At 35.9% G+C, this 10,048-nt stretch overlaps 1 protein-coding gene across 1 annotated transcript in view; it reads left to right on the top strand.

The window, feature by feature from the left end:
• The first annotated feature begins 93 nt into the window (after positions 1 to 93).
• The window catches only part of nfasca (neurofascin homolog (chicken) a), a 110,389-nt gene continuing 100,434 nt past the window's right edge, over positions 94 to 10,048 (top strand). Inside the window, exon 1 of the mRNA XM_028446982.1 lies at positions 94 to 300. The gene's annotated coding sequence lies outside the window, so the exon portion shown is untranslated. The remainder of the gene's footprint in view (positions 301 to 10,048) is intronic.

Genomic DNA, 10,048 nt, shown 5'->3' with positions numbered 1-10,048 from the left:
GGGCTCTGTATAATGTATATTTATTTTATTATTATTTTTTAAGAACTAGATGTTTCAGGCGGTCCCAAAATTTCAGGCGACCCCTCACATGGGGCCACGAGCCAAGGTTGAAAAACTTTGATGTAACTCGTCCAGAGAGAGAGAGGAGAGAGAGAGCTTGCTCAGCACTCCTGGTTCCGGTGCTGGGCGCCACAGCGCACAGTGTGATAGTGATGAAGCTGAGGATGATGATGATGATGATGAAGATGAGCAGCTGATGGTTCCCAGTGTTCCCAGTGCAGCAGGAGGAACCAGGTGGAGGTAAGACTGCTTCCTTTTCCTCCTCGTGCACTGACGCATTGGCTGTTATTGGGTGTTGTCCTGTGCGTCCGTGTTGTGTGCGCGCGCGTGAGAGTGTGTGTTAGAAACACCGCAGAGTGTCCCGGTGTGTGTGTGCGCGTCCTCGTGACGCCGCTGCAGCTTTTTGCTGCTCTGCGCCAAACGGACCGGAAGAAGGTTCCGGGAAGTCCGGGTGTAGGAGGTCAGGGTACGGGAGGAGAGCCTGGTATCTGGTCTGCAGAGGGAGGCCTCAGGGTGTCCGGACTGTGAGGGAGAGGCACTGCAGAGGACGTTTAAAGGGCTGACACACACACACACACACACACACACACACACACACACACACACACACACACACACAACACCACACACACACACACCACACACACACACACCTCTTCCTGAGCTGCTCTCATAAACTTATATCTACACTTTAGTCCACATGAAGGACTTACTGTGTGGTGTGTCTCTGTTTGTCTGTCTGTCTATGTGTGTGTGCGTCTGTGTGTGTGTGTGCGTGTCTTTGTTTGTGTGTCTGTCTGACTGTGTGTGTGTGCGTGTCTGTATGTGTGTCTCTCTCTCTCTGTGTGGTGTCTGTCTGTTTTGTCTGTCTATGTGTGTGTGCGTTTCTGTGTGTGTGTGTGTCTGTATGTGTCTCTGTGTGTGTGTGTGTGTGTGTGTGTGTGTCTCTCTCTCTGTATGTGTGTGTCTGTATGTGTCTCTCTCTGTGTGTGTGTCTCGGTCTGTGTGTGTGTGTCTGTATGTGTCTCTGTGTGTGTGTGTGTGTGGTGTGTGTGTGTCTCTCTCTCTGTGTGTGTGTGTCTGTATGTGTCTCTCTCTGTGTGTGTGTCTCGGTCTGTGTGTGTGTGTCTGTATGTCTCTCTCTCTCTGTGTGTGTGTGTGTCTGTCTGTGTGTGTGTGTCTGTATGTGTCTCTCTCTGTGTGTGTGTGTGTCTCTGTTTGTGTGTGTGTGTGTCTCTGTTTGTGTGTGTGTGTGTGTCTGTATGTGTCTCTCTCTCTGTGTGTGTGTGTGTGTGTGTGTGTGTGTGTGTGTCTGTATGTGTCTCTCTCTGTGTGTGTGTGTGTCTGTATGTGTCTCTCTCTCTCTCTCTGTGTGTGTGTGTGTCTGTATGTGTCTCTCTCTCTCTGTGTGTGTGTGTGTGTCTGTCTGTGTGTGTGTGTCTGTATGTGTCTCTCTCTCTCTGTGTGTGTGTGTGTCTGTATGTGTCTCTCTCTCTGTGTGTGTGTGTGTGTCTGTGTGTGTGTGTGTCATTAGTGATGAACTCTGGTTGATGAGGTGAAGCTCCTCCTCTTCCTCTCATGTGAGACTGAGCTGCTTCAGTTTATCAGCCTCATTATTATAATTACGTTTATTGTCTATACTGTATTTATTGAGTTTGAAATATCAAAATGTATATTGTATGTCGTCATTTTGAGAAAAAAATATCAAGATATGAGTTTTGGTTGATGTTGCCCAGCCTTAGTGTGCAAACAATCAGCTCCAGTTTGACTCCGCCCCCTGTCTGCAATGATAACATCCTAAACATCTTGTATATTTTAGTAACAAATTACCTTATTAAATATAGATTGTGGCTTTAGAATAGTTTTGACGACATAGTTGAGGGTGTAAAGTTCTTTAAAAGGGCGTCAGAGTCAGAAAGTGGGTCACATCATTGTAGAACTTCACATCTAGAGCGAGGATTGAAATCTAACCAGTCCAGCTCCTGCAGAACCAAACATGTTGTGGAGCAAAGAGAAGAACCATCAACACGGGACAAAAGCATGTCAAATATCAAGAAGTATGAATTCAGATAATTATCAATAATTAGACCATGATGGACAGTAATGATCCAGTGTTTATTAAAGAACATTAATAAACACTTTGTTGTGTAGTTAAAGACGGTAATGATCACTAATGGACGAGTTCTAATGGTTCAAGTCTGGAAAGGGTTGGAACGGATGATGTAATGATCTGTGGCGATGTTGTTTCACGTGTGTGACGTCACCGTCAGAACACAAGGTGACATACACCGTGTGTGTGTGTGTGTGTGTGCTCTAAGTGAACACATAGATCTAATTTTAACAGAGCGTGTCCTGCTTCTGAGTAAAGTCTGCTTTTTTTCCACCTTGATGAATTAAAGATGTGTGTGTGTGTGTGTGTGTGTGGTGCTTTGATGGGCTGGCATCATTCCAGGGGTGTCCTGGATAAACTGCAACATCCATCATAGTATAACATGTTTTTTGTTTTGTTTTTTTTAAGCCAATTGTTAAAAAACGTGTAAGTGCACCTACTTGGTGCCAAATTAAATTAGTGTCTCTCTCACACACCACACACACACACACACACACACACACACACACACACACACACACACACACACACACACACACACACACACACACACGTTTGGTTAGGTGAAGCCAGCTAACAGAGACTAATCCAGGATATAATTATCTAGATTCATAACATAGGCCCAAGATGACTACACAAACTGACTTTAAATATACAAAAAACAAAACATACACAAAAAATCACACAGAATGACACAATGACGACAAAAATACACAAAATAACAACGAAGTTCCACAGTATAACAGAAAAATATACAAAACAACAACAAAAAACACCCAAAATAACATCAAAATACAATTCCTTAAAAACACACAACTACACGTAGTAAACAGAAATAACAGAAAAATATACAAACTGACAAAGAAAAAAATCTTATGACTTTAATTAAACACACACTCCAAAAAATACTTTACAGAAAAATACACAATAGGACAACAAAAATGCACAAAACTACCTCAAAAACAAACAAAACAATGACAGATGTACACAAAAATGTCAGCGAAAATGTACAAAATGACCAAAAAAATAAAATAATACACAAAAAACAGCAAAAATACACACTTCAAATAAAATATGCAATATTACTGAAAAATACACAAAGACAAAAAAAACTTTTTTTTAAAATGACACAAAAAATTACATAATATGACTTTAAACACACACACACACACACACACACAGTCTATGATAATGTTGGTTTTTAATAGTGCAATATGTTTATTTTTGAAAATCTATACAATATGCCAGATATTATATTTGTATTTATAACTCATGGCAATCTGTACATATACTGTAATTACTGTTTGTTTCTGCTAATACAGTATTATTTATGTATTGTTGAGCAATTTGAATGCACTGCCCCTTTATTTGGATTTATACAAACTGTAATTAAAATAACTACTTTAAAGAACTGTAAATACATACTACTTTAATGATTTTGACTGATATGTAGTCTCCTTTGGTAAAGCAAGCGTATCCATCCATGTTTAAAGATATTTGAAGTTAATGTATGGCTCCTTATTAATTTTCCCATATAACGGATCACCCCCCCCCCCCCCCCCCCCCCAAAAGAAATATATATAATACTTTTGTTGTTGTTTTATTTGCTTTTGGAGGCATTTTATGTATTTTTTTCATTTAGTGTGTTTTTTTTCTCCTTTTGTGTAAATGTTTTCAAGTCATTTTGAATACTTTTGCTGTTCTTTGTGGATTTTCTGTCAATTTAGTATATTTTTTGTTGTTCTTTCTCCCATTTTGTGTGTTTTTGGAGTCCTTTTGTGTATTTTACGTGTCGTTTATGTATATATTTCTGTTATTTTGTGTGTATTAGTTGTCATTTGGTTTTTTTCTGTAAAAGTCTATTATTTTTGAGTCTTTTTCAGTATTTATGATGTTTTTATGTATTATTTTGTTGTTTTGTGTGTCGCAGCACAAAATCAGATGGAGGGCGGCATGTGGCCCCCGGGCCACCAGTTGCCCATGTTCTAATAGTGTGTGTGTGTTGAATTCATGCAGTGTGTGTGTGTGTCAGTGAGGATTGGAGTCTTTTTTTTTTTGTATTTTGATGTTATTTTGGGTGTTTTTTGTTGTCGTTTTGTATATTTTTCTGTTATACTGTGGAGTTTTGTTGTTTTTTTTGTATTTTTGTCGTCATTGTGTCATTCTGTGTGATTCTATTTTTGTGTATTTGGTACTTTCATTTGTTTTGTTTTTGTTGTTGTTTTATGAGGTTTTGTTGTTTTTTGTGTTTTTTGGTATAATGTTGTGTATTTCGATGTCATTTCATGTGTTTGTAGTAATTTTGTGTATTTTCTTCTGTCCTTTTTGTATTTTTTGTGTATTTAGAGTCAGTTTTTGTCGTTTTGTAGTCGTCTTGGTCCTTTGTTACAAATCTAGATAATTATATCCTGGATTAATCTCCGTTAGCTGGCTTCAACTAACCAAACATTGTCCGTCAGACAGAAGCAGTCCTATGAAGGTTGATAACAACACGCTAAGTTAAGCTTTTGATTTCAGTCTGGTTAACCGGCGCGCTCTAGTGATGGAGGTGGATATTACAGCGTCAGACCAATCACAGATGAACTGTAGAACATCACAATTGAGGAATCATTTTTTTTAAATTATGAAAATAAAAATCCATAATTCAGACCAAAAACAACACTGTTGCTGCAGTAAAAGCAGAAAGTAATTAATGCAGGAATTGATGAGTGTTAATATTAAATTAGTGAGATTATAAACAGAGAATAAACAGACACTCTGATTAGTTTCACTTTTACCTCGTCTGTGTCTCTGATGCTGCGTTCATACAGATCAGCCTACTTCATAAGGTGGAATATGTTTATATTTTACATTATCTACAGGACTGAGGCTCTCAGCATCACCACAGAATACATGAATTAATTAATCAGCTGACTTATTTTACTTTATCAGACCATCAGATATAAATCTATATCTTTCCTAAATGATGTCATCGGTAAATGAAAGGATAAATATTCTCTCTCCTGTCAGCTGTCACATCAGATCCCCTCAGTGACGTGTTCACACATCACCTTTTATTGGACAGCTCATTTTTAAAGAGAACTGATTGGTCAGGAGGCGGGACTTTAGCAGTCGCTAAGATCTTAGCCAGAGAAGAACCTGCTCGCGACCAGGTTAGTCGTTCAGCCTAAGTTACCATGGTGATTTAGCTCCGTAAGACGTTAGCCAGCTTTGTAGGACAGCACACACTGATTAAATCGTGGAAGTTAGCGCGATAAGAGGTAATCGGGATTCGTAGCTTACCCCCCTTGTGTATTTTTTGTCCTTTTGTGTATTTTAATGTCTGTTTGTGAGTTTTTCTGTCATTTTGTGTGTGCTTAGAGTCAGTCAGTGTGTGTTTACCTTGGGTATCTCATGCCTGTACCTACAGCTGACTGTAGGTGATGAAACGTGACCCTGAGGTGTCGTCTGTCAGCAGCAGCTCTGACTTCCTGTGATGAGACGTTCACTCTGATCTCACCTCACGGGGTCGTTTTGACGCACTACATGACCCTAACACTGTTTGTACATCTTTGAATAATGACGCACTGTTTACATTTTGACCATGTGTCAAACTCAGGGTCTGCAGGAAAAAATTAGAATGACAGAAAACATGAATCCATTGTGTAAATAATCAACTAATTCAGTTATAGATGTCTCAGTCCCTCCAAATACACACATTCAGTGAAACTCTACAATATTTATAGCACTCACAGTTTTATCACATGATGGAAAGAAGTCACTTTTAATCTAAAATTGTTGAAAAACAACTCTCCATATTTTCATGTTAATGTTGAAATTTTTTTTTTCAAATCTGCGTCTGACTTCAGATCAAACTGCTCCATATTTTGCCCCTGAACGCAAATAAATCCTGTTGTAATGGAACAAAAATATACAAAAAGACTAATAAAATAATCAATATTACTATAAGAACACAAAACAAAACAGAAAAATTGAAATACACAAAATGACTCGATTAAAAACATACAAAATCACAATAGAATACACAGACTGACAACAAAATACACAAGATGACTCAGGAAATACACAAAATGACAGAGAAAACACAAAAAACTCTATCTCAGTTTCAATGAAACGCTACAATATTTACAGCACACAGTTTTGCCCACACTAGCATCACATGATGGACGTCATTTTTAATCTCAAATCGTTGAAAACAACCCTCCATATTTTCAAACTCCTGCAATTTTTCTCAAATTAATCCACAAAACTTTCCTAAATTAAATAAAGATGATAATAAACAAAGATTTCTTGGATATTCTTGTCTCATTTATACGTAAAAAAATGGCAAACTAGGGCACATTAATGTTGGAATCTCTCATTTTTTGTATTTTTCCGCTGAACTTAAATGAATCCTGTTGTAATGAATTATTGTTTGGTTTAGATTCACTTTTTGTTCCAAACATCAGAAATCTGTGAATCAGAGGGAGATATTTTCAGCTTTGGATGTTTATTTATAATAATCACACAGTGTTGGTTTGTCTTTAGAGTTGTGTCATGTTCTTGTTGTGATGTTATGGTTGTGATGAAACAGAATTGCTGTGTAACTGTGATCTTACAGTACATAAGAAGTTACATGCTGTTAAATGCTGCACTGTAAACTCACTGTGATGTATTAATTAAACTAACGGGGTAATATGAGGCCCTGTTGATGGAAACTGAGCTAAGTGGCCTTAATCCTGAGTTAATTTCCCCTTAGAGCATCTTTGAAACCAGTGATAAAACAGATCAGGCTGTTGGCCACTAGAGGTCAGTCTTTTATTATTAACCCACTCAGCAGACTGTAACAGAGCCTGTTCATGTTTAACATGATTTTATTTTTAATGTTTTCTATATTTTTAAATTTCTTCCATTTTGTAATGTATTTTTCCACCTTTGATCCTTGTTTAAATTCTGCTCACGACGACGTTAAACTCATCATTCTCTAATAATTCCTATTTGGTCCCATCGGACCCTGCAGTGAAACACTCAAAGGGACAACTAAAATAGTCATAATTACTCCAAAAATACACAAAATCCCAACAAACATGCACAAAATGACTATAAAACAGACAAAATAACAGAAAATACACAAAAATTAAAACAAAATTACACAAAATACATAAAGGATGGCTAAAATAGTCAGTATGGCTCCAATAAACACAAGATGACTCTAAAAACATACAAAATTACAATAAAATACACAAACAATTAAAATCATCAATATTGCTCAAAAAAACACACAGGATGACTATAGAAATACACAAAATGACATTTAATTACACAAAACGACAACAAATTGCACTAGATGACTCCTAAAACACACAATACAACTAGAGGTGTCCCGATCCAATATTGATATAGAATATCGGTTCAATATCAGCCGGAAAACAAACATCGGATTTTATTGGACTGCATCTAAAATCACTGATATAAGCTCTCGACACTTCTATCCATAGGGTTCACATTCCTACTGTTGCTGACTATTGTTCTCTGTTTGAGTAACATCACATGATCAAGCCTTTTCTAACATTCCACACTACAAAATAAGTCATAAAAGTGTGTATGATTCATGCTGATATCGTATCAGATCAATATCTGTATCGGCCGATACGCAAAGCTGCAATATCGGTATCATATTGGAAGTGAAAAAGTTGTATCGTGACATCCCTAAATACAACGTGCCCACTTATTCTGAATAATGAGATATACTGTATTAAAACATGGCCAACTGGTGGCTCGGGGGCCACATGCGGCCCTCCATCTGATTTTTGTGCTGTGACACACAAAACAACAAAATAATACATCAAAGACAGCATAAATACTGAAAATTACTCAAAAATAAGACTTTTACAGAAAAAACACAAAATGACAACGAATACACACAAAATAACTGAAATATATACAAAAACAAGTAAAAAATACTAAAAGGACTAAAAAAAAAACAAAATGGGAGAAAAAACGACAAAAATATACAAAATTGACAGAAAATGTACAAAAAACAGCAAAAATATTCAAAGTGACTTGAAAACATTTACACAAATGGAGAAAAAAACACACTAAATGACAAAATACGTAAATAAATACTAAATACTTTAATAAAACAGCCAAAATAGTCAAAATTAGAAGAATTATGCATAAAAAGAAGAAAGAAAAACATTCAAAATGGAGAAAAAAACATACTAAATGACAAATTACACAAAACTACTCCAAAAACACACAACATGTGTAGAAAAAAACAAAGTGATTAAACACACAAAAATACAAAATACAAATACTCGGAACAGAAAAATATACAAAAAGGCAAAAATAGTCAAAATGATTACACATACACAAAAAACATAAAATACACAAAATAACTCAAAACAAAAAACAACAGCAAAAATATGCACAAAAGTTACTGAAATATATACAAAACAATGACAAAAATCCACAAAAAGAATGAAGAATAAATGAAAAAAACATACCAAATGACAAAATACACTCAAAACACACAAAACTGACAGAAAAGTACATGTAATTACAATAAAATGCACAAAAAAATAGCAAATATAGTCAAAATGACAACAAATATACACAAAAAATTTAAAAACAAGATTGACAAAAAACATACTAAATAACAAAATCACACAAAACAGCAACAAATATATGCAAAATTGACAGAAAAATACACAAAATCACAAAAAAGAGCACAAAAAACTGTAAAAATAGTAAAAATGACTATAAATAAACACAAAAAAGATTCTAAAACCACAAAAATGACAATAACATTAAAAATGCACAGAAAATGACAGGAAAAATATGCATATTGACAATAAAACACAAACTCTTTGTTCTTTCCGGTGTTAATGCTCTGATTGGTCATTATTCTAATGCTAACATAAATGCTGATCATGTGACCCTCTGAAAAGATATATTCACATGTTTGTGGCCCCCCCCCTCTCTGCTTTAGATCAAACCACTGACGTTTTATTCTTGTAACTCATCTGAAGCCAGGAAAATAAAATGTGTGCGTATATAAATAGTGAGACGGTGGAGGTGCTCGTCTGGATCTTCTCCAAAGCTCCTCGTCTGGTTTCAGATGTGCAGTAGAACCAGACTTTAGGAGAGAGAAGTTTGCCTGCAGACAAAGGTCACAGCTCGACTCAGTCGATGATACAAAGTGATGATGTTGCCACAGGCTCCGCCCACAGCGAGGACTAAAATACACTCAGCAGACGAGATGTTCACAGACAAAGTGTCTGAATGGAGAAAAGCTGCTACGCTAACACAACTTATTGGGATAATTGAAGTTTAGCTTTGCTTTTTAAAGGTCAATTACTGATCTATGTCTTTTTCTCATAATTCTACTGAGCGTGGACACATCACGTGATCACGAAATAAAGCAACAGATGAAAAACATGCTCACAACAACACAAAATGACAGAAAAATACACCAGACAGCATAAATACTGAAAAATACTCATTTACATTTACAGAAAATTACACAAAAAGACCAAAAAAAACGACAACTAAAATGAACAAAAATTACTCCAAATACACACAAAACAGGAGGAAAAAATATTCAAATTGACAAAAACTTCAAACACACAAAAAAAAGCAAATATTCAAAATGACTTCTAGAAATCTACACATTTACAGAAAATACTCACTAAAGGAAAACAAAAACACACAAAACGATCATAAATATGCTAAAAAACAACTGATATATTTACAAAACAACAAAAAATACAACTAACCGTGTACATTTTTGTTTTCTGATGCAATAAAACTAACAGCAGCGTGAGATTCAAAACAATGTAAGCAACAGATAAAAAACACACTCACAATAGCACAAAATGACAGAAAAATACATCAAAA

The sequence above is a fragment of the Gouania willdenowi genome, chromosome 5 (assembly GCF_900634775.1).
Source record: "Gouania willdenowi chromosome 5, fGouWil2.1, whole genome shotgun sequence".
Lineage (NCBI taxonomy): Eukaryota > Metazoa > Chordata > Actinopteri > Blenniiformes > Gobiesocidae > Gouania > Gouania willdenowi.
The sequence above is the reverse complement of the archived record's forward strand: the minus strand, read 5'-3'. Positions and strand labels throughout refer to the sequence as shown.